The following is a 26,240-nucleotide window of genomic DNA, read 5'->3' as shown; positions in this document are numbered from 1 at the left end:
CAGGGGGATGGCCACGCCGCAATCCCTTCTCCTCCATTCTCCTCTCAGGATCTTGGGCACGCACGCACACACACCCAGTGTGAGTTTAAGCCACCGGGTCTGGGACTCGAACCGCGGTCGACTACATGGAAGTCCAGCAACATAGCCATTACACTAACTGCTGGTCCCACATATATTCATAAGTTCTGAGGATTAGAGTGTGTGGGCAACCTTTTTTGGGCTGGACTTTATCCTGTCTGCCACAAGCTATGTGTTCAAAATGCTTTATGATCTGTTTTTGAAATACTTTATCTGGACCAGCAGAGGGCAGAATGGTTACATCACTGGATTCCCACATGGCTGACCACAGTTTGAGTCCCAGACCCGACTTAAAATTTACATCGGGCACCTGTACATGTGTGCCCAAAAGTGGAAGAGAAGGGATTACAGTGTGGCCATCCCTGGGGCATGATTTCTTGCTTCCCATCTTTGTCTCTCTGGTAAGCGCACATACCCTATATCAAAAATCTCTCTTGGGACCAGCAGTTGGTGTAATGTCTATGTCACTGAACTCTCATGTAGTTGACCATGGTTCGAGTCCCAGTGGCTTAAATTCACACTGGTCACGTGTGCGTGCGTGCCCAAGATCCCAAGAGTAGAATGGAGGAGAAGGGATTGTGGCGTGGCCATCCCCACTGGGGGGTGATTTCTTGCTTTCCGTCTCTGTCTCTCTCTGTCTTTCTGGTGAGTGCACAAGCCCTATAGCAAAAATCTCTCCAAAACAAAAACAAAACAACAACAAAAAGCCTCTCTTAAAAAGAAATACAAGAAATACTTCATCATGCTCTCTTAACATCTGAAAAATACTTTCATCAGTGTTACCTGGGAAGGAAGAGTTACAGTCTATTAATTACGTAGTGTAAATTGAATGTTATTTTAATATCCTTACTGTAGGGACCAGCAGTTGGTGTAATGGCTATGTCGCTGGACTCCCATGTAATCGACTGCGGTTCGAGTCCTGGACCCGGTGGCTTAAACTCATGCCAGGCGCGTGTGCGTGGGTGCCTACAATCCGAGAGGAGAATGGAGGAGAAAGGATTGCGGCGTGACCATCCCCCCTGGGGGGTGATTTCTAGCTTTCTGTCTCTCTGTCTCTCTCTGTCTGTCTGGCGAGCGCACGCGCCCTATAGCAAAAACCTCTCAAAAAAAAAAAAAATCCTTACAAAAGGCTAACATTTCATGATTCGTAGACTAATACTCCCACTAAATAATTATTTATAAACATTTCTGTTTCTACATTCATTTTAACATTTCTGTCTGTCAAGTATTGAATGCCATTTTCCAGTCACTTACTGATCTTACATATAAAATGAAAGAGCTTAAAATCCTTTTGACCATTGTAGAAATTTATACTTATATAAAATTGCTGTAAGAAATGACCCAAATTACCATAGGGTTTTGGAGCAGTAGAAAAGAAGTCATATTTTCTCACTTGTCTAATAATAAATAGAAATAGCCATGAGAGACCTGCAATAATGTGAAAAAATAGGGTCCACCTAAAATAGATCCTGCGTTTCTATATCCTCCTTTTGTGACTCACATCGTAAATGTTCTCATTTCTGGTTTATATTTTAAGTTTTTGCTCCTTATTTTATGCTTGGCTGCTGATAATTTTACAAACACCCAATAAAGTAAAAAATAATAACTGTCAACATTAAAAATTTCAGGTTCATAATTTATGGTGTTCTGTAGACTTCTGAAAATATTTTAATCAGGTCAGCTGGGAAGAGTTATAGTCCATCAATTATGTGGTGCAAATTGCAGTTATTTTTTTGTATACTTATCCAACCAGGTGTTTGGACACCAAAGGGATTAATGAGAGCAAATGTTTTAATTCTTGAGTTCTCATAGCTGCTGGCCCTCACACTCATCTCCTTAAAAGAGCACATTGGCCCTCACACTCATCTCCTTAAAAGAGCACATTTCTCACACTCGGCCACTGTCTTCTTCCTGCATTTCCTGGCTGCCATCTTTCCTCTAAGTCCTCAGAGTGCTTCCAGCTCCAGTGAGGATGCAATGCTAGTGCCTTGTAGAACTCTGTACTGAGAAAAGCCCTGCACTGGAATGCTAATGTCTGTGGTCTAGGAAATACCAGCTTTTACTTAAGAGGCACCACAATATGGGGAAAGAATATCTATGTACATTTGAATCAGACGGACCTGAGTTCAAATTCATCATGATGACTAATGGTGGAGTGGTTTGGTTTGACTATTCTCCTTTGTGAATTAAATGATAGGTTTTCAGAAACATTGTGAAGACTGTTGCTAAAGTCTATAAAGCAGGTAATAGAGACTCTGCAAAAGAGCAGGCACATTTTATAAACTTCGTCAGTTGCTATTGCAACATGCTGAGTGCTCTTGGATAATGTACCTAAAATTTCTGAGCTTTGTCTCAATTTATAATAGTATTGGGCTACATCATTCAAGTTCTGGTCAACTATAAGATATCAGTGTCTAGATTGAAAAACATGGTTAAAGTGGTCATTCTGTGGTTTAGTTTGGTTTGCATTTGGGAGGTGAGGAGGTGGTGTCAGAACAATTGTACAGGTAATTTGTTTAGTAGGAGTTGTTAGTGAAAAGAAGTAGCCATCTCATCGCTCCAGCATATTCAAGTATGTTTTCTTGAAAGGAACAACTCCCAAACAGGCTAAGAAACAAAAGAACAGTGAAAATCCAAGATTGTGGCATGCTTCTCTCGGAGTGCACATGTCTCTCTCCTACAATCAATCATTTTCATCCTTGAATCATTAAGGGGGGGGGGCAGTTCCTGTGTCAAAGCTCTCTGTAATCATTAGGGGGGGGCAGTTCCTGTGTCAAAGCTCTCTGTTTATTGTTCTTGATGAAAAGAATCCTCCTAGACCACAAAACCTACACCTGAACAAGTTGTTTATCTCCAGACTTCACTTTTCCAATCTCTTATTATAATAAAGCATTTTTAAAGTAAGAACTGGCAAGAAATTTTATCTGTTCTACTAAAAATAGATTTTAAAAAGGCATGATACTATGTAACTAACGGTAATTTTATTTCAACAAGTTTAAGCCAAACTTTAATCATCAGTTTCTTAGTCTGAAATTTTTTTTTTTTTGGAGAGATTTTCGCTATAGGACGTGTGCGCTCACCAGACAGACAGAGAGAGACATAGAGACAGAAAGCGAGAAATCACCCCCCAGGGGGGATGGTCACGCCGCAATCCCTTCTCCTCCATTCTCCTCTCGGGATCTTGGGCACACATGCACATGCGCCCGGCATGAGTTTTAAGCCACTGGGTCCGGGACGCGAACCGCGGTGGACTACGTGGGAATCCAGCGACATAGCCATTACGCTAACTGCTGGTTCCCAGTCTGAAGTTTTTTACTTTTATTTCAAAAGTGAAAACTAAGAATTTTTGGATCATTTGTTTCTTTGATTATTGACTTAGCTATGAATAAATGAATTACTTACGTATAAATATTAATCAAATTCATTTGCTGTAGATTCTTAATGACCCTTACAAGTTTGACTGTTAATTTTTACCTTTGTATAGACAGCATAATTTCTCTTTTCTCAGTGGTAACCTTTAGATTTTCAGCTGTTACGTTCTATATCTTTGCTATAGAAATGTTTAAGCGTGTGCTATTCACTTTTATGTAAGTGAGATGAAATATAAAATAATGGTGATAGGTACTGTTTATCACACTGAAGGATGAATATCACAAGCAAGGTTTTTATGTCTTTATTGAAAAATAAACTAGAAGTACAAAGTTGAAAATACTTAAGGAATTACATAGGGAATGAAATAAGATGACAAAAGGAACAGGATAAACCAACAGGAGAGAATGGTAAAGCGCCAGACAGTAAACCAGCTACGTCCCTCTCCTCTTAGAGAAGTTCCAGGCTGTGAGCGGAGCGAGCACAACAGCTACGAGCAGTGAGTACGAGGCAGTCCCGAACTGCAGATGAGACGTGGCAGTTGTGACAGGCCGGGTCATATGATTGGTTCCTTTATACTCGTAAGGAAACTCAAATGAGAATTTCAGTGATCTGCCTAAGGTGGTTCTACTAACTAGCAAGTCCAGGATATGAACTCGGGAAGTCGGGCTGGAGAACCCGGGCTCTACACCAGTATAAGTAGTTTCTCCTTATCTGCAGTTTGCCTTTCCACGGTGTCACTTGCCTGTGGTTGACTATGGTCTGAACATCAGTGAAAACAGTACGATATGACTTTTTTTTTTTTTTTGAGAGGTTTTTGCTATAGGGTGCGTGCGCTCGCCGGACAGAGAGAGACAGAGAGACAGAAAGCGAGAAATCCCCCCCCAGGGGGGGATGGTCATGCCGCAATCCCTTCTCTTCCTTTCTCCTCTCGGGATCTTGGGCACGCACGCACATGCACCCGGCGTGAGTTTTAAGCCACTGGGTCTGGGACGCGAACCACAGTTGACTACGTGGGAGTCCAGCGACATAGCCATTACGCTAACTGCTGCTTCCCAAAACAGTACGATATGACATTTTGAGAAAGACACGAGGTGCACATAAGTTATAGCAATTTATAGCAATATACAGTATAGTTCATTAATTATTGTTAATTTCTTACTATGCCTAATTGATAAATTTATCATCGGTATGTATGTACAGGTAAAAACATAGCATATATAGAGTTCAGAAGTATCCATGTTTTCTGGTATCCATTGAAGGTCTTAGAATGTATCCCCAGTGAATAAAGTGGGACTAACTATATTCTCCTGCCTCTCAACACTTGGGATATTTGATCTGTTGTTCTTTGGTTAAAAAAAAAAAAAAAAAAAAAAGCCATAAGCTCCTGACGTGTTGTTTCTATAATGTGCTATAAATTATGTAAAAAGTTTAAAAAAGGCCATGTATTGTGACTACCCATTTCACTATAGTTTGGACCCCCAGACTAATTCTCTCACTCCTTCTACCACCACCACCAGGTCTATTATGTGCCGCCCACCCATCAAATCCTTCCTCATCTACTTTCTACAAGGCTATCTCCGGCCAGAGCAGTCAATATTTATGACCATCTCCATGAATATCCTAGAGATCAAGGTCCCTCTCCCTTTCTTAATATTAATCATTTGCAATTTTTCTTTAAATTCTCATGTGTATTGTCTGCCCTCACACTCCACCCAAACGGAAGACTCCCAGGAGCTAAGGACCCTCGAGGCTTTGGATTTCTTTTGCACCTCAATGTTTTAGGTATTTAGAAATAACAAGTAAATGAAAGATTGGGAGACAGGGACCGGAGAGACCCAGGAAGTCGAAAATAACTATGGGTTTCATTTAAAATGTATTTTTCTCTTTTGTTTGAAACTACTTATAAAATGTCATCCAATTCTCAGTTCCCTGGAAATGGATTTATCACTGGGAAAATAGTTGGCTTTCAATATTTATTAGGAATCCAAGTATTTCTTCAAATTAAGAATCCTAGCATCATCTAACTTTCCTTCAATGTACAAAATTTAGCAGAACTTAAGCTTAAAAAGACATTTTAAAACAATTAACCTGAGAGAAACAATTTCTTGATAAATGTCTGCCATCACTTAAACAGTGTATCACGAATTTATACCAGAAAGGCCTTATTTGATAATAAAAGTCTTCAAAAAGTTCATGGAAAATGAATGTCTAGGAAAAAAGTTGTATATGAATTTTAGAGGTTTCTTTGTACCAAAATAAACTTTATTTTTCTAGAGGTTTTGGCTATAGGGAACATGTGCTTGTCAGAGACAGAGAGAGACAGAGAGACAGAAAGCTAGAAATCGCCCCCCGGGGGATGGCAACGCTGCAATCCCTTCTCCTCCATTCTCCTCTTAGGATCTTGGGCACGTACGCACACGTGTGAGTTTAAGCCACTGGATCCAGGACTCAAACTGCAGTCGACTACATGGGAGTCAAGCGACATAGCCATTATGCTAACGACTGATTCCTCTAGGAACTTTTTGAAATCCCCTTGTAGGTGACCATTTCACCATGCTTCGTAAATCTACCATGAACTCAACTATGTTTTCACTGTCTGCCTGACCTCGCCAAAAGATAAAGTTTCCAAGTCTATCTTTCCTTGGGAAAAAAATTCACATTTTTAATGCAAAACACAACAATTTTTTTCAAATGTATTGTACAGTACACTGAAAGCAAAGCCTAACTTGAAATTCATTCTTACGTGTATCTTAACGGACTATTCAAAATGATGGCTAATGGCTCTTGGTCATGTACAAAAAGGATTTAGTGTTTCAGATTCATTGCAAGAGTCTCGCTGTACAAAAGGGTTGTTTGTTTGCTATGAGAGTGAGAAAGACAGTCACGCCCAACAGGGTCCCCATACAATTCACCACCAGTCTCAGATCTGGATCGTGGGCACATGCACGCACATGATACGCACAGGGAGGCCTTGGCATGCAAACCTGGAACATTTTCCAGTGGGCCCAGCTGTATCGCCATGGTACCACCATTTGGCCCCAAGAAGGGGTCTTAAATGAAAGACAACTGCCAATAAAAGGAGAAGTGACAGAAACAGAATTTGTACAAGATACAGATAATATTTAAATTTTAGAATTCATTTTTAGAATCCATCTCAAAATCAAGTGACATAATCACATCAAATTTTCTAATTATCCATATATTTCCTTTTAAATGTTTTACTTTCCCTGGACACTAGGTGTTTTCTGTCACATGCAAACAATACCAAATGTTATGCTGTGAAGGCCAGCCTTTGGTTTGCATTCTCTGATTAGTTTGGGTGTATTATGTCTCATTAGCCAAATGGTAAGCTGCTCAGGGCCAGAGCTGGATCATACTTTCCCTTCTGTGGTCCACAATCAGAGTTCATATAGCTCTAGCTGTCATAGCTGATTGCCACTGCTTACTGAGGAAAGCTCTCTGTCAACAAAACAAGGTTTCCATTTGCCTGTAGTTGAAAACTCCAGAAGAAGGAAAAATTACTCATCTGGATGAAGGGGTTAACTCTATCCTATTGATGAGGTAACTGTATGTACAGCCTAGTGTCTGGTGCAGTTATGGTTTACACCTGCTATTTGGGCATAATTATTCATTGTGCTCCCCTTCCTCTCTATAGCATCCTTGTTGAAAAATAATACATGTAATCTACACGTGGGAAAAAGTGTAGAAACCTTAGCCTGGACCTCGGTCTTTCAGTCTGGTCCCTGTGTCCCCTTTTCTTCTCCTGCCACTGGGTAAACTCTATTTCGAAAGGAGTCGCAAAATTGAGAGGAAGAGGTTTGTCGCAGGTTGCTCTGCCGTGTTCAGGCATGTGGTATCTGTCCATAAATGCTGGAGAGGAAGTTTACTAGCTGATGATGCAATGTTGTTGAGCACCTACCATGTCTTAGGCCAAGGGCCTTACAGAAATAGCTCACTAAGTCCTTACGGCAACTCCGTGAAGGAAGTGCTATTACCAGCTTCCTCTTTATCCTAATGAAAACTGCGAGTCCTCAGCAGGTTAAATCTATGAGCAGTCTGTCTGACCACCATACCACATGGTCAGTATGTGCCCTTGGCATATTAGGCCCTACAAGGGCAAGGCATTTGCTCTGTGTGGTTTGCTGAAAGTCACTGGCCAAAGCTAGACTGATAAAGGAAAGGCATATACACCTGTTCAACATACACATATGGAAGCCCTCAGGTTAAAGACTCAAAGGTGCCAGGAACTGTCTCATGTCGTACCCAGGCTTGATGAAGGGAAGACATCTGCGTAGAAATTTGGGCGAAAACAATCTGCGCTAATGGAAACACACTGAGCGGGGAAACTGGCAAGGCCTGCCTAGATTCTTGATGGCCTTTCCGTATAGCGTTTCTTTTTCCAAGGCAAGGGAAAGATTCTGGAATGAGGGTTTTACTCTCTCATCGACAAGGTGAGTCAGTTTCTTTATGGCCAGCTCTTACACAGAGGTAACAAAAACAGTAACTTTTTTTTTTTTAATAGAGAGATATTTGCTTTAGGGTGTGTGTGTTTGCTGGAGAGACAGAGAGACAGAAAGGGAGAAATTGTCCATCAGGGGGGATGGCCACACAGCAGTTTCTTCTCTTTCATTCTCTTTGGCTGACTTTGGGGAAAAGGGTTATGACCTGCCTTGGGAAATAGGGATTCTAGTCTCTGTGGCCTGCCTCAGGGAAGAATGAGAACAGAGACAGGAAGGCAGGCAAAGCTAGACATCCCGAGACCGCTTTGGAGGCTTTTGTTCAGTGGTATCATTTTCTCACCCTCAACAATATTCTGGTAATTTTGAACTTTGTGTGAAAATTCATTTTAAGGAAATTATTCTTGACCTCTCACTCTTACATGCCCGTGTTGATGAGAACATTCAAAACAAAGAAAAACTTGCTGATTCAAAGGCTTTGACTTTGGATACCATCCAAGAGCTTATGTGACCTAACTTCACTATTTGAGGGGGGAAAATAAAACACAGATGAAGTTTGATTTTTCAATCACATGGCCTGTAGAGATAAAGTTAACAAATTGATGAATTCACAGGAAAGTACATGTACACCTGTACAGGCTCTACCTCAAAAACAAGCCCTTGCCAAAACTTGAGCCAGTTATGAGACAACACCTATACTAACCTCCTCTGTGAGGTGCACGCGTAAAACACAGCAAAGAAAAAATAACACAACAAGGCCAACAATTTTAATGGCTAAGAGGTCTGATAAACTAGGAAAGGGTGTGCACTGACTATTGGAGCAAATGGGTGAGAGAAATACTTTGTTAGGGACCAGCAGATGACATAGTGGTTATGTTGCTGGACTCCCACATAGCTGGACCTGGTTTGAGTCCTGGACCTGGTGACTTGAAAATCATCCCTGGTGTGTGTGCTTATGTGCCCAAGATCTGGGGAGGAGAATGGAAGAGAAGGGATTGCAGCATGACCATTCCCCCTGGGAAGTGATTTCTCATTTTCCTTCTCATTGTGTGTCTGTTCTCTTTTTCTTTCTCTTTGTGTGTCTGTCCATCTCTCTCTCTCTCTCTCTCTCTCTCTCTCTCTCTCTTCATTACCCCCAATGAGTGCATGCACCCTAAAGCAAAAATCTTAAAAAAAAAAAAGATAAATAGTTTATTAAATACTTGTTTGTGACACCAGGGAATATGTAAGAGTGTGAAAAGAAGCAGTGTTAGTTTGGGACAGGGGCAGAATGAACTAGCCCAGGACCCCTGGAAATGAGGCTACCTGGAACATCAGAATGGGTGGCATGCAGAGATTGGGAGCAGAAGGGTCATGTCAGGGTTGGCTCCAGGAGCAGGGGACCAAGGCACCTGGAGGACCCCACATTTGGGATTAAATGCTCCCTGTGACTGTCCAGAATCCTTAACCTTATATTTCCATTTTATTTTGTAAATGAAATCTATGGGACAATGGAACATGCAGTGAGGGCTCAGATCTGGACTCTTCTGCCCCTGCCTCCCATACCTTCCCCTAGTTTGGTTCTCCCCTGTCTTGTCCTCCAGCCCCTAGTGCCCTGCTGACTGGCTTCCCAATTCCCACTCCTGTTCTGTGACTTCAGCTGCCCTTCACCTCTAGCCAGGACTTGCGTGTGAACATGTGAACTTGAGTCCTACACATAGTGACAGCAGGCAGGACGTGGTAGCAGTAGTCCTTGCAGAGGCTGGCAGCGTGACTGCCCACTCAATGGGAGACTTGGTGAGGGGAGGTTTCTTTCCTGTCCCCTCTGGCACACAGTATGTCCCAGTGCAGAGGTTGTATTCTCTGTGCTCTATGGGTTGGGGCGGCAGAACTGTGAAAAGGGAGGTTTTTACACTGGGGGCTTTGATTCTGGGTTTGCCACTGGTGGAAAGGAGGTCCCACATGGCCGGGAGGCAGAGGTGAGGTATATATGGAGGGCTGAGGTTCTGTACCCACCTATGGAGCCCAACATTAATTACGAGGGAACACTATGACAAATCAAAGACAGACAGTGGAAGAAAGTTTTCTATTTTGTCCTTTTAATAGTACCTTTTCTCTACATTTTAAATAGAGGTGATTTTACACTGGACCCCACAAGTTATATGCCTGGGGTTGATGAACTATGTGATCAATAGCATTGGCTTCCCAACTCTCACGGACTGATAGTAAAACTCAGAGGGAAAACTTCAATAACGTCTTCCACTGAGGAATATCTCTGAGATGAACTTTTGTTGGAAAAGGGTGCATGCATTTTTTTCTTCCAGATAACTGTGTTGGCTCTGAGCAATGAAGGAGTGTAGGAGAGCCTTTGGGAGTACACAGTATTGGAGAAAAAGTCCCTTTTTCTCTTCCAACCTTCATTTTACCACCTCCCTATCTTCTCTTCCAATCAAAGCCAAGTTCTGTTTCACACTTGGAGGCTTTACCCACCCACAGAACAGAGATGAGGGACTGCTCTCACTGTGGTCTGCAGCTCCCCAAACTGCTATTGTAATATACACACTGAACTGTGAAAAGGGAGGTTTTTACACTGGGGGCTTTGATTCTGGGTTTGCCACTGGTGGAAAGGAGGTCCCACATGGCCGGGAGGCAGAGGTGAGGTATATATGGAGGGCTGAGGTTCTGTACCCACCTATGGAGCCCAACATTAATTACGAGGGAACACTATGACAAATCAAAGACAGACAGTGGAAGAAAGTTTTCTATTTTGTCCTTTTAATAGTACCTTTTCTCTACATTTTAAATAGAGGTGATTTTACACTGGACCCCACAAGTTATATGCCTGGGGTTGATGAACTATGTGATCAATAGCATTGGCTTCCCAACTCTCACGGACTGATAGTAAAACTCAGAGGGAAAACTTCAATAACGTCTTCCACTGAGGAATATCTCTGAGATGAACTTTTGTTGGAAAAGGGTGCATGCATTTTTTTCTTCCAGATAACTGTGTTGGCTCTGAGCAATGAAGGAGTGTAGGAGAGCCTTTGGGAGTACACAGTATTGGAGAAAAAGTCCCTTTTTCTCTTCCAACCTTCATTTTACCACCTCCCTATCTTCTCTTCCAATCAAAGCCAAGTTCTGTTTCACACTTGGAGGCTTTACCCACCCACAGAACAGAGATGAGGGACTGCTCTCACTGTGGTCTGCAGCTCCCCAAACTGCTATTGTAATATACACACTGATGTGAGTGGTAGGCTCCCTCCCATCTGTGAATATCTACAATCCCATCTAAACGTGGTGTGGTGGTTGCTCTATAGCCTGGCTGGCTGTACCTCTGTGTATCCTTTAACTCTGACTAGCATCACAGCCTGCCTGGGGCCAGGACCTGCAGGCTGCATTAAGGCCTTCACCACAGGGTGCGCGTGCTCCCAGGAGAGAGACAACAAGAGAAAAGGTGAGAAATCACCTCCCATGGTGAATAGACACACCGCGATCCCTTCTCCTTCATTCTCCTCTTGGGATTTCGGGCATGCATGTGCCCTGCATGATATTTTTCCCTCTGTGTGATTTTCAAGCCACCAGGTCCAGGATTCAATCCATGGTCAGCCAATGTGGGAGTCCAGCACCATAAATGCTATGCCATCGGCTGGCCCTATCAGGCTGAGAGAAGCCGGAATTCTCTTTCAGCCCTAAGGCATAGGAGAGTTCTTTCTCAAAGTGGGTGTGAGTTGGTTATTCAATAGATCTTATAATATTTAATGGAAATAATTATGAAATAGGATTTACTTTAAAATTTACTTTCCTATTATTTTTCAAGTGAAAGGAAAAGTAGTATTGTTCTACACACACACACAAAAACTTCTACGAAAAACTTTACAAGAGAAAAAACTCTATACATAGGCTTAGCAAAGGCTAATTCTCTGATTAATGTTTACTAAAATTTAGGAAAAAATTGCCTTTTCTGACCATGCTATTTTCCAAACTCCTAACTTTTTTCATCTTTTTTCCTACCAAGCCTCAGTTTTCATCCATCCCACCATAGCCCTAAGCAATACAGGGATAGAAGAGCAGAGTCCTTCATTCATTCAGAAAATGTTTATTGAGCAATTATTAGGCTTTCACATTTAAAGGTACATAAATGAAAAAAGCATGAACTGAGAGTCTGGTCCAGGTCCAGAGTGATCCTCAGTCCACCAAGTCTTTCTACAGGGACTTAGGAATGCTCTCAAAGACGGAGGACTTACCTTGTTTGTGATAGTTTGTAATTCTGTAGACGTTTGTTTTTATGTACAGATGAGGGTAATGTAACAGTAATCTGATTCATTCAAAACTACTGAAATTTTTGGCCAGCAAGTGGCATGGTTAAGGTGTTGGACCCACATGGCTGACTGTGGTTTAAGTCCTAGACCTGGTGGCTTGAAAATCATATCAGGGGTCCTGCAAATGACATAATGGTTTCATTGCTGGACTCATATGTAGTGGACCACAGTTTGGGTCCCAGACCCAGTGGCTTAAAACTCATGCCAGACATTCCAGAAGGTGAGGAAACCCATAAGGGCATTGATAATCTATTCTATGAAATCCTGCAAGAAAACTTTCCAAACCTAGAGAGGCATTCGAAGATCCAGTCCCAGGAAATACAAAGGACCCCAAATAGAATCAACCCAAGAAGATCTTCTCCAAGACACATTATAGCCAGGTTGACCAAAACTGCAGACAAAGACAAGATACTAAGATTGGCAAGAGGAAAACATCAAGTTACCTACAAAGGACATCCCATCAGGCTAACAGCAGATCTCTCATCAGAAACAATGCAAGCGAGGAAAGAATGGGAAAATATATACGAAGTGTTAAGAGAGAAGCAATTTCAGCCAAGAATACTGTACCCGGCAAGGTTATCTTTCAGGTGGGAAGAAAAGACAAGAACATTCTCAGATAAACAAAACCTGAAAGAATTTACCAGCACCAGACCAGACCTCCAAGAAGTTCTCAAGGGTGTGCTGTATCAGGAAAACTAAACACAGATACATGGAAATAAGAGTCCAAAAACTGAGAAAGTAGCTAACTTAATCATAGGGACAAGTCTGGAGTTGAATACTATATCCCAGAATTTAATCAGGAAAATTGAACCAGAACAGAAGATAAAAGTATATGAGACTGATAGGTTCATGCACCTACCATTTGAACAGAATCCTAACCTGTTTCCGGGCTTTAAGCAAAGTTCCTTGGCGGTTCTTTGATTTAAGTTAAAACTGGTTTTCTTAGTAGTAACGAGGGAACTCACCTTTGAAAGTAGTCAGGTTATGTAGGAAATTGTGTGATCAATGCAATGTGGGTGGGAAGGGAATGGAGGACAATTTTGGACACTAGAGGTGGTGTGAGAGGAGGGTGGGAAGGGACAGAGGGTCAGAAAGAGGGGTGGAATTAATTCTAGCAACTAGAAGTGGAAATTTATATTTTTTGTAATGTGCATGATTGAGTCACTATGCAGTGTGTACTGGATGGGAGATCGCATTTTGTGTGCTGTGATGATGCCTAGAGAAGGAATGTAAATTGAGTTACAAAAAAGAGTTTCAGGAAAACAAAATATATCTATTCAATGACTGCAGTAGGATATGTAGCCCCAGTTAGGTGCTACTTGATAGGATGCGTAAAGTTAGACTTGTGCTCATGGAAATGTGTCACATGTGTTTGCTAGGAGGGTATTTGGATTGATGAGGGTCTTTGGTGATTCAATAAAATGTGGGGGGAAAATGGTATAGAAAGCAAACATAGATAACAGAGAAAGTGTGGGAGGAGAACAGGAGGTGGCAGAGGGTAAGAGAGAGGGAACCAAGGATAGGGGGAAAAAAGCAAAACATACAGAAAACAAGAAATGGAAGATCACTTGCTAATAATAACATGTTTGTTGATATGCTTGATAGAGACAATATACAGTGTACTCTGGATGGAAAAAAAAAAAGAAATGGAAAAATTGTTTGTTGATAACACATATGTTGATGTACTTGATTGAGCCAACAGACAATGTATTTTGGATGAAAACTTCATTTTGTATACTGTAATGATGTATAGCATATTAATGTTAAAAAATAAAAACAAATTAAAAAAAAAAAATAATAAATAATAAATAAAATAATTATTTTAAAAAATTATCAATCTGGTGATTGTTAATTCAGTGACCATATCAGAAACACTTTGCAATGATGTTGGAGAGGTAGCATAGTAAAGGGAGAAGTACTAGTCAAATAGGGAGTTTTTCTTATTTTATTTAACTTTATTTATTTATTTCCTTTAATTTGACTATAGAGGGACAGAGAGAGAGAGAGAGAGACTGAAAGTGAAAAGGCAAACTGCCAGGTCCAGGATCTGAACCTTGGTCGGCCATGTGGGAGTCTAGCGCCCTTAATCACCATGCCACCTGCCAGCCCAGGAGTTTTTCTTATCCTTGCTTGTTCCAAAATAGCTTGGTGACTTCTCTGAGCACTCATATTACCTGGGAAAAGGTGAGAACGAACTGGATAAATTCCTAGTCACTAACATACTACTATTTTCCCCCTTGGACTTCTGGCTACTATTAAACTTTGCACGAGCAAAGATAGCTCATGCCCAAGCTGACAATGGGATTTCTTCAGTTCTAGAAAAATGCCATCAGATTTTTCCAAAGAGACATCATCCTTCCTGAAAGGGCATCAGCGATGGCCTGAGTTGGTGAGACCACGGACTGCTGCAGTTCTAGCCTTTCCAGATGGGATTACTTTGGGGTGGTTAACTATCGTGGCTGTATTGTGTGTGTGTGTATGTGTTTATGGGTGGGGTTGCTGAGGCTAGCGTGTGGTGTGATGCATCGGTTTCATCTACAATATTGGCATTTATTGTTTTCTAGTCACTGGGTCGTTGGATGAATGTGGACTACAATTCAAATATGAATCATTTGTACCCCATTGCTGAAATGTGCTGTCCTGCTGTCCACTTATTATTACTCAGTTCTTTGTCACTGGAATGTGAGAATGGGTGGGGTGGGTGGAGAGTAGGGTTGGTCACCCTGTGAGATTTAGAACTACTGGTAAGTGGCCTTTCAGAAGTGAGTGACAAGTAGCATTTCACTCTTGCATCCCAGCTTCCTGCGGGACTGCCCACCTCTGCCTAGATTTTCTCAGTGAGGCTTCCCTCTCTCCTTCGCTCTCCTTGTCATGGGCCAACAGGCCAGGACGTGTCTGCAGCATAGGTCGAGACAGCTGAGACAGACCTGCAAAATGGAGGCTCCAGAGCACTGTTCACGTCCCTACTCCACAGTCACACTGAGAAGGTTCTGTTCTTCAGAAGCACAGTATGTGAATGGAACTCTTCCTGACTTTAAACACAAGGAGGCAGGACCAACAGATGGCATAATGGTTATGTCTCTGGACTCCAGTATACTTAGCTGTGGTTCAAGTTCTGGACCTGGCCATTCAAAACTCACACCAGGCACAAAATCCTGAGAGGAGAATGGAGGAGAAGGGATCACAGCATGGCCATCCTTCCAGGGGGTGATTTCTCACTTTCTGTCTCCGTTGTCTCTGTGTCTCTGGTGAGTGCACACACCCTATAGCAAAAAATCTCTTAAAACACACACACACACCACGTAGGTTTGTCAAGGGTGCTTTTTGAACAGACATTACTCAGTGTTCGTGTCAATAACAGAGATACAGGAGTTGTCTGCCAGCATTAACACTAAAGAGAATACATGAATTTGGATTATACTCACTCAGACGGATTACAGCTAAGTGGCCTGTAGACACCTACAGATTCAAGTAAGAATTGATAATATAACTTATGTGAAATTCCCATGGTGTCATTTTTTTCAAGTTTTGTGAGTGATTTTGCTTTTTAGGTTTTTGCCATAAGGTATGTGTGCTTGCTAGAGAGACAGAATGATAGAGACAGAGAGGAAGTGAGAAATCGCCCTCTGAGGGACTGCCACACCACAGTTCCTTTTCCTCCATTTTCCTCCCGGGATTTTGGGCATGCACACACATGCACCTGGCACGATTTTCAAGCTACCAGTCCACGACATGAACCACAGTCAAATATATGGGAGTCAAGAACCTTAACCACCACTCCACCTGCTGGTCCAGAGTGATCTTATTGTTGGTTTTTTTTTTTTTTTTTTTTTTTTTGCCTCAGGGCGCATGTGCTCATGGGAAGGGGTGGGGGTGGGTCAGAGATAAAGTCAGAAATCACCCCCTGGAACGGATGGCCACGCTGCAAACTCCTCTTCTCCATTCACCTCCTCAGATCATTAGCCATGCATGCAAACGTGCCTGGCATGAGTTTCAAGAAAGTGGGTCAAGGACTCAAACCAAGGTTGGTCATGTGGGAGTCCAACAACGTAACCACTGGGCCATCTGCTGCCCCCAGGTAACTATCGTTAGCAGAAATCATTGTGGCACATGATGATATCTCTAATAAGAATAGGGCCAGCAGATGGTCATAGTGGTTACACCACTGGACTCTAATATGGTTGACTGTGGTTTGAGTCCTGGACCTGGTGGCTTGAAACTCACTCTGGGCACATCTGCGTGCATGCCCAAGATTCAAGGAGGAGAATGGAGGAGAGGGGATTTTGGGGTGACCATCCCTTCTGGGAGTGATTTCTCACTTTTTTTTTGAGAGGTTTTCGCTATAGGGTGCGTGCGCTCGCCAGACAGACAGAGAGAGACATAGAGACAGAAAGCGAGAAATCACCCACTGGGGGGATGGTCATGCGGCAATCCCTTCTCCTCCATTCTCCTCTTGGGATCTTGGGCACGCACGCACACACACCCGGCGTGAGTTCTAAGCCACCAGGTCTGGGATGCGAACCACGGTCAACTACGTGGGAATCCAGTGACATAGCCATTATGCTAACTGCTGGTTCCATCTGGGAGTGATTTCTCACTTTCTCTCTCTCTCTCTCACCTCTGATGAGCACACATGTCCTAAGACAAAGGCCTCTTTTGAAAAAAATAATAGTAGTTACCTTTACGTCATCAAGTTCTAAAGCATCTCTAACTATAAATCTTACCACTATTGTATATTTATCTAAGAAAGATTAAGCTGCAAATTAACGACACTGCTTTCACATCCGTTAAGGCTTTTATTTTGTACTTATTGTAAAAGCTTCCTTTGACTCATTGAAATATAAATTTTGTATTTTTTCATAAAAGTTTTAGATTCATAGAAAGGCTGTAATGATAGAATATAGTAAAGTGTACAGGAATTCTCTATACTATTGCCCACATCTTTCCTAAGTGCGCTACACCTGTCATAGCATTACTGGATTAGTGATCCAATAATGGTACATTATTAGCTGAAGTTTAGTTCATGCATTTTTTCTTTTACTTTTTTTTTTTTTTTTTGAGAGACTTTTGCTATAGGGCGTGTACACTCACCAGAACCAGAGAAATAGAAAGTGAAAAATCACCACCATCCCCCCAGTGGGGATGACCACACCACAATCCCTTCTCCTCCATTCTGCTCTTGAGATTTTGGGCACACATGTACACACATCTGGCATGAATTTTAAAACATCGGGTCCGGGACTTGAACTGTGGTAAACTACATGGGAGTCCAGCAACATAACCGTTACACCATCTGCTGGTCCCTCAGTTCATATTTTATTCCACATCCTTGTTTGTACCTAGCCAAGATACCACACTACATGTAGTAGTCCAGTCTCCCCAGGCTCATGCAAACCATGGTGGTTTCTCAGACTTCCTTATTTTTGATGACCCTGATGGTTTCGAGGTGGCTGGTGATGTACTGTGCAGAATGTCTTTCAATTTAGTTTTGTTTTATTTTTCCTCATGGTGTGGAGTTGTAGGGTGAAAAATGACTCACATTTCAAAAACATGGTAAGAGTAAAATAAAAGCAAGTGGCATTTCAACCATTGAACATTCTTCACCCCGAGTCCAACTCTTTTGTTTTACCTTTCAGCTCTGAGTTGTCAATAGCCTTCTTTCTTCAGTCTCATTCTCCAGGCCAGTGAGAACATTGGTGAATACAGTATGGAAGAAACAGTCTTTCACTGTATTTTCTCCCAAATCCCTGAATCTGATCCTCTTCTGCCTCCTTTGAAGCTTTAGGAAAGGACAGCAAGATCCTGGCTAACCGCAGCTCAGATACTACCAACCACAGGGCATACTGAGAAATGTTCAGAGATGGAGGTTACGTCTTAGAATCAACGAGACATGAAATTCTGAATTTTCAATATGGCATTTCTCATAAATCAGTTTATAGTCAATATTGCAAAATTACCATTGGAGGTTCGGACATGACTAAATTGTTTTTTAGGTCTCTGAATCAATTAAAACTAATAGACTCCCCCCTGCCAGATTAGCAGGAAATCAAATTTTTCTTTATTAGACGCCATTTCTTCCCCAGGTTTTCAAAATCCTGAGGTGCAACCCAAACGGAGATCTGTCTGATTTTCACATGCGGTTGGAGAGCGCTGGGGTGGTCTCTCTCCACAGCCTTCTCTCCTGCACTGAGCCCTGTGTGTCCTGTCCTCCTCTGTCGATCAGGTATGCCTGCTGGCTGGGCTCCCAGCTTTGCTGGCACAGCTCAGAAACCCCTTCTGTGAGCAGCGTGCTGGCTCAGTGCCCAGTGTTTACCTACTAGGCTTCCAGGGTGGCAGCTCAAGGTGTCTACTCTCTGAATCCCAAAGTGGTCAGTTGCCACAGTTCCAGCCACCCAAAGAGAACCCTGATGGGAGCTACTGCATTCTCCTCCACTGGGACCCAGAGAGGACCGTCTCTTCCTCCTCTCTGAAGATCCACCAGAGATTCAATCTCACTATTCCTTTTAAACCTCCAAATGGCAGTAAAGACAATCCTACTTCTCTAACTCTGACATCAGACATCAGTCTTATTACTGACAAAAGTATTTACAGACTGTCTTTAGGAGGCCCAAAGCCATCCACATTTTGATTTCAAAACCTCCCTAGGTTTTGAAGTATATCTAACCCTGTGTGAGTTCAAAGACACCCAGCCCTGTAGAGCACAACAGTGTGAGCAGAGGATGCCTCTTCCCTCCCACCAGAGTAAACCTACCTCCTTCCACAGATCTGGTCTCTAGCAAGACATTTGGAAGTCAGGCTGTCCTTAGTTGATGGAGGAAGTGGTAGGCTACATCTTAAGATTCTGGGACCAAAGAAAGGAATTAGGAAGGGCATTAGGCCAAAAGATTATCTCTGATTTTTGTCCAATATCTTTCATATACTTATTGGAAGATTTATGCCTTTCTTATGTAATTAAAATGAAACAGATTAAGAATAGGGGTGCTGAATTAACAGGAATTCACTCATGCCAAGTTGTCAGATGCTGCTTTTCTGATCATTTGAGAGCAAATGAAAATAAGGTTGCAGAAAAGAACCATAGTCTATAAACCAAGGCTGCACCTCAAAGGGGAAAATGAATATAACACAGTTGGCAACTTCATTCCTTGTATATTTGCCCGATCTGTGTCTCAGCTACTCAATACAAAACTGAAACAGGTTACGAAAATGCTATCATAGTATAATATGTTTTTAAAAAGATCAAGTCATAAAAGGAGAAAGAAATGAGGGTCAAATGTTCTGATGAAGCCAGGGATAGTTACTTGATAGAAATGTGTGCACAGGGGCCCATCAGTGGCTTGGTAGTAAGGCAGCTGGATCCCACATGGCCAACAGCACTGTTCGAGCTCTGGACACAGCAGCTTGAGAAATATGCTAGGCACGTGTGCGTGCATGCCCAAAATCCCAAGAAAAGGGAGACGTGGAGAGAAAGGGCTGCAGCATAACCATCTAGTACAGAGGGTACTTCTCACTTTTCCTCTTTCTTCCTCTCTCTCCATGTCCCTGGTGAGCATAGGTGCCTTTGGGCAAAAAGAAAAAAATATTTGTAAAGGGTCCTGCACATATAGTAAGGGAAAATCATATGTTGGACTTAGATACTTTAAGAACTGTTTTATAACATTAAAGAAGTATTCCACTGAATCCTAATTTATTAATTTGGTGTTAAAATTTTTTCAAATGCCCTTTTTTAAAATTAATTTATTTATCTCCACATGTTATTATTTTTTAATTTTACCAGACAGAGACAGAAAGAAAGAGAATGAGACAGCAAGCCACTGGGTCTGGGACTCAAACTGTCATTGGTCATGTGAGAATCCAGCATCTTTAACCACCATGCCACCTGCCAGCCCTTGTCAAATGCTTTTTTAGCACCTGTGGAAACAGGTTGACTTGTTTGTTTTTCTATATGTTATCGTCTTGGAATAAACTGCAGTTGGTCATATTGTAATATGCACTGCCAGATTCTGCTTGTCAATTTTTTAAAACATCGCCGCATTGATATTTATGAATGAGTTTGATCCATACTTATTTTCATTGTGAAATAGCTGTATTTTGGAACTTAAGATGCTTGCTCTAAGAAATTGTTTCAAGGGGCCAGCAGGTGGCATGGTGGCTAAAGGTGTTGGACTCCCACATGGCCAAGTCCTGGACCTGGCAGCTTGCGTGCACTCTCTCATTAGCTCCTCTCTTGCCAATATTGAAAAATAATGATAATAAATAGATAATTCCTTTAAAAACCTGTTTTGAATCTTTCCCTCCCTTAGTCCTCTTCGTATACAAACTTGTGCTTTCTGTAAATTGACATCATCGCTAACATTTAGCTAGCACTTTCTGCATTAGGCACTGTTACAGCTTTAATCATCATTAATGACCTCATGGGACTAGATAGTATGATTTTCTCCCTCTTTAGCAGGTGAGAAAACTGACGTGCATAGAGGTTAAATGTTTGCTTTGTACTAGTAAGTAAAAATGAGTAGGATTTAATTCCAGGCTGCAGAGTCTATGCTTTATGAAAAAAGTATAGAAATTTAGTGTGACATAAAATCAAATTGTTAAACAGATAACAAAGGTAAATCTCTGTCTCTCTCTCTCTTTCTGTGTGTGTGTGTGTGTATGTGTGTGTGAGGCCTCTTACCTAGTTTCCTTTAGGATCATCCCAGTTTATTTTGTGAACACTCGCATGACAGAAACTACACGGCTAGAAATAAGCTTCACTGTGAAAGCATTTAGAAGCAGTGTGGCTTGCAATGTGGGTATCCTGTTATGGTATAGACTTACGATGTGAGAACAGGGATCTATCAGACAGAGAAATTATGGTAAGATTATTTATGTTACCAGAAAATACAGAGCTTTACAAAGGACTTCAACAGTAGCAGTCACATCCCCCCACCCTTCCCAGCTATTTGCCATAGGGCAGGTATGCCCACGGAGAGGGGATCGGGGAAGGACGGGGATAAGAAATCATCCCTCAAGGAGGATGGCCACACCACAATACCTGTCCCCCCTGTTGTTTTCTCAGGATTTTGAGCATGCATGCACGTACACACATGCACACACACACACCTGGCATGTTTTTCAAGCCACTGGGTCAGGGACTTGAACTATGGAGTTGGCCATGTGGGATCCAGTGTCCTAACCAACATGCTACCTCCTGATCCCCGAGTGTAGATTTTCTTAAGCAATGAGATGTCCCTATGTTCCTCCACAGGGCATTTAAAATATTATGCAAAGTAGATTTCATTAGTCTATAACACTAAATAGGTTTAATTCTTAGGAATAAAAAGTTTGTTAAAGTAATGGCATTCTAGGGACCAGCAGTTAGCGTAATGGCTATGTCGCTGGACTCCCACGTAGTTGACCACGGTTTGAGTCCTGGACCCGGTGGCTTAAACTCACGCCGGGCTCGTGCGCGTGCGTGCCCAAGATCCCAAGAGGAGAATGGAGGAGAAGGGATTGCGGCGTGGCCACAACCCCCTGGGGGGGTGATTTCCTGCTTTCTGTCTCTCTGTCTCTCTCCGTCTGTCTGGTGAACGCAAGCGCCTTATAGCAAAAAAAAAAAAAAAGAAAAAGAAAAAAAAAACCTCTCCAAAAAAAAAAAGAAATGGCATTCTACATTACTTTTCTTACATTAACATTTTAATTATGTACCATCTCTAAATTAAGAAGTAACACATTTTGGCCAAATTTCTGCCAGCTTCTACAATGTATATGTTTCGAGGCTGCAACAAGTCCATGAACACTTTCATAGTGCAGAGCAGAAACAGAAATCTTGTTTTTCAGTTGTTTTATTTTGCCAGGTCTCTGTTCCCAGTGGGCCACAAAGACTGCTGAAATACTTGTATGTTGGAAATATTTAATGAGCAGTGAGAGCCAACCCATGTACCCAGGTCTTGACATCTGTTCCAATTTATAATTGGTTGTAACAGCCTACGCTTTATGCAAAATGACCGTGATCATAACCAAATTATTTTTAAATTGCTCATTGAACTGTTGGGTTGTCAGGGAGGTCAGGATGCATTTTTGCATAGAAAAACATAGAGAAAAAATCACTACAATTTTCCCAACAACCTTATATATGTCTTGGATTATGGCATTATCCTCAGCTTATGTGCTTTTCTGTTGTTTGTTTGGTTTTGGTATTGGTTTTTTGTTTTGCTTTGTTTTTTGGTATTTCAGGTCTTTCTAAAAATGTCTCCTAGACATAATTAAATTAATCTATATCAAGGAAGGAACCAGAAAGTTTACTTTAAGAGACTCTGCCACAGTGAGAACGATGTGGGCAAACTAGAGATTTACCTTTGTTTTCTAGAAGTAGATTCTGAGATTGACTAAAAAGGCCTTTCAAGTGTCTGATTGAGATGGTACATATAATTTGCAGGGTGAGTACAAAATACAAATGCTGGGCCTCTTCTTCCAAACACAAAAAATTTGTCACTAAAGATACAAAAATATGAACTTTTTGTTTCTTCCATGTCTCTCCTGTTAACTTGTTTTACTTGTTATTTAATGTCATTCTAAGAGAAATTAAAATTCAAAGTTATTAGCATGAAATCGTTTATCTATATACTGTGCAATGCTAGTTTTAAATGCAAATGATAACAATGCATCGTAATACTTTTCAGAAGAAAAGGAAAATCTTTATGGACTATTTTGGTTTTGTGCGTGGCAATTTTAAGTTATTAACTTTTAAAATCAGTACTTTTTGATGGAAACAACTTGACCAAAAATCTGTCATAGAATTTTGAGACCCATTAAAACAAAGTTTAATGAGAAACCTGTATCTTCTTTGGTCAACAATAAGACTTCATAGAAAAATGTTGAGGCAAAAAATCGAGATTGTAATTGTTCTCATATTAAGAACCTGTTGGAACTTAAAAGAATATGATGATTTAGATTTTCTGGGTTGGAAATTAGGGTCACTATTTTTCACCTGTTTCTAAGAAGGCATTTTTTTTTTTTTTTTGAGAGGTTTTTGCTATAGGGTGTGGGCGCTTGCCAGAAAGGGACAAACAGAGAGACAGAAAGGCGAGAAATCACCCCCCAGTGGAGATGGCCACGCTGCAATCCCTTCTCCTCCATTCTCTTCTCGGGATATTGGGCACGCACGCACATGCACCTGGAGTGAGTTTAAGCCACCAGGTCCAGGACTCGAACCACGGTCGACTACATGGGAGTCCAGCGACATAGCCATTACGCCAACTGCTGGTTCCAAGAAGGCAGAATATTAACAGAAAAGCAGAATGCCTGTTTACGTATTTCCTGTAGAAGTCCAAATCCTATAATAATGGCGGTGTGTTGCATGTGAAATTTTGTAATTATCAATATTAAGTAAATTTGTTTGGGAAAAAAAGTACAAATGTCAAAGCTTCTAACCCCTAAGAGGAAGTGCTGACATTATGTGATTTGTATTTTGGAGTGCATAAATGATGCAGATGTATTTGGTTCTTACCAAAATAGTAAGTGCTGCACAAAACTACCTCACTATTTATTTCACTCCTTGATACTTGCACATTCTACCAGTGTTCTCTCTCTCTCTCTCCCTCTCTCTCTCTCTGTTTTGTTTTGTTTTGTTGGGGGGGGGTACCTATAAAGGAAGAAGTTCTAAAAGGAAAGGTAACCCATTGTTACCTGTCTTCCTTTGTTTTTCTATGTGGTCATTTTCAACAAGAGTGGCTAGCTAATAGAGCAAAATAACATGAGTAAGAGGATAACATGGGGCCAGCAGATGGCGGAGTGCTTAGGACACTCAACTCTCACATGGCCAACCATCATTCATGTCTCAAACCTGGTGGCTTGAAAATCACGCCAGGTATGCGTGTGTGCATGCCCAAAACCTCAGGAGGAAAGCTGGAGGAGAAGGGATTACAACATGGCCATTCTTCCTGGGGAGTGACTTCTCACTGTCTCTCTCTAGTAAGTACATACACCTATGACAAAAAAAAAAAAAAACGTAAAAAAAAAAGGAGGGGGGAGTGGGTATTATGATAAGATTCCTTGGCCATTCATATTTATTAAAATGTTGACTTCTTGCATTTAAAGCAAGTTTTCATTCAAATCAAAACTGTGACCTCTTAGACTCTCATCTCTGCCTTCACTCCTCCTTAGGAAGTCTTAGATGTACCATTTCACCTTGTTCTTTGAGTTCTGTTGAATCCTCTCTGATACATCATGTGTCACTTGGAATTCTGTGCCAATGGGACACTCCTGAAGCTGTATGAGGACGGGAGGCGAGGAACTGCAAACTTGCCTATGGTTGCTCTCTCCTGCGCTCACTTGCATGCTCCATTGTCTCAAATAAAAGCAGGAGACGGTTATCATGTTCTTATTAGGGATCTCATTTATTTGGTTTGGGTCAAGCATTCCTTATGAGGCCCACAAAGCAAAACAGGCTATCAAACATGTGAGACTGGAACAGATAGCACGCTTTATCTGTGCGGTGGTCCTGAGGGCAGCGATAGCTGAACAAGCAAAGCCCTGAGTTGAGTGGAGAGGTTGCCTGCATTGCTCTATTCAGTGGTAATTACTGTGGCAGGTTATAGCAAACAGTGCTGTGTGGGCTGTCCAGAAAAAGACAAAGGCACAAGTCATTAAAAGCTGTTGAGCTGTCAGGTTGTTTCTGTCTGAAAATGAAGTCAGTTCTGTAAAGCCTCCTGCAGTGAAAGCCTCTGTTCCAAAACCCGGAGGGGAGATACTTGAACCCAGAATGAAAACAAAACAAAGATGTGAAGTCTGCTGGAGCAAGTGGGGGGAATGCTGGTTAAATAGAACACCCAAATGAAATTTGGTATAGAATGAGTTTCCAAAGTTCCTGAACAAATACTATGGTAATATTCATCAACAGGTTAATCTGATACAGCTGCTTATAAAATGCTATTTGTGTATGCCCAAGATATATACGTCTATATAAGTTTAACCTATCATTTACCTTAGATATTTTATTCGGTAAAGTATTCACCTCTTGCATTGCATATACTGATTGATTTAACTTAATTTTATTTAAAACATTATTTTCAGAGACCCTCTATATTTCACTGACATTTTCTTGGGAGGGAGAAGTTTTTGCTATAGGGCACGTGTGCTCGCCAGACAGACAGAGACAGAGAGATAGAACGTGAGAAATCACCCCCCAGGGGGGATGACCACGCCACAATCCTTCTCCATTCTCCTCTTGGGATCTTGGGCACACACGCATACGTGCCCGGTGTGTTTCAAGCCACTGGGTCTGGGGAGCGAACCATGGTTGACTACGTGGGAGTCCAGCCACATAGCCATTACGCTAACTGCTGGTCCCTTCACTGACATTTTAAGAAAAATTATACTAACCTATAAATTATGACTCTATTTAAAATTATTCATTAAGAATGACTGGCTAGGTATGAAAACTGGCTGAGAAATGATATAAACAGCATAAAAATTGGATGGGGCATAATACTCAGGTCATTATGACAGGGAAGTTATTCCAGATCCTAGGATCGATGTGCCCCATGGATCTTTAGCACAATTTTCTTCTCTGATTTTGAAGCTTCAGGTGACCCTCTGTGAGGAAAAGGATAGAAGAAGGGATATAATATATTTTTTTAAATCTCTGCAAAGAGGCAGTCAGTGGCATGGTGGTTAAGGTGGCTACATCCCACATGGCCCACTGCACTGTTGGAGTCCCAGACCCAGCAACTAGAAAAGCACATTATGTGCGTGTGTGCCTCAAATCTCAAGAGGTGAAGGGACTGCAGTGGTGGCCATTCCCCCAGGGAGTGGTTTCTCACTTTCTCACTCTCTCTGATAAGCACACACAATCCTATAGCAAGTTAAATAAGTAAATTAAAAAAAAAAAAAAAAACATTTCTGCAGAGATAGGAATCGGAAGTGTGGCATAGAATCTAACATTCCTTTAAGGTCACTCCCTATTTTACCCAATTTGCTTTGAAAATCTGTGTTCTCATTTTTAAAAACTGAATGGACATAGAAAACTGCTATTGGGTGGTGAAAGCCCACATTCCTG

The 26,240-nt window shown here is 41.6% G+C and overlaps 1 protein-coding gene across 1 annotated transcript in view; it reads left to right on the top strand.

Moving 5' to 3' along the window:
* Window positions 1-26,240, top strand: part of ABI3BP (ABI family member 3 binding protein) — a 280,943-nt gene that overhangs the window by 80,437 nt on the left and 174,266 nt on the right. The window lies entirely within an intron of this gene.

This window comes from Tupaia chinensis, unplaced genomic scaffold (assembly GCF_000334495.1).
Source record: "Tupaia chinensis unplaced genomic scaffold, TupChi_1.0 Scaffold000100_1, whole genome shotgun sequence".
Classification (NCBI taxonomy): Eukaryota; Metazoa; Chordata; class Mammalia; order Scandentia; family Tupaiidae; genus Tupaia; species Tupaia belangeri.
This window is presented reverse-complemented; position numbering and strand designations above follow the sequence as displayed.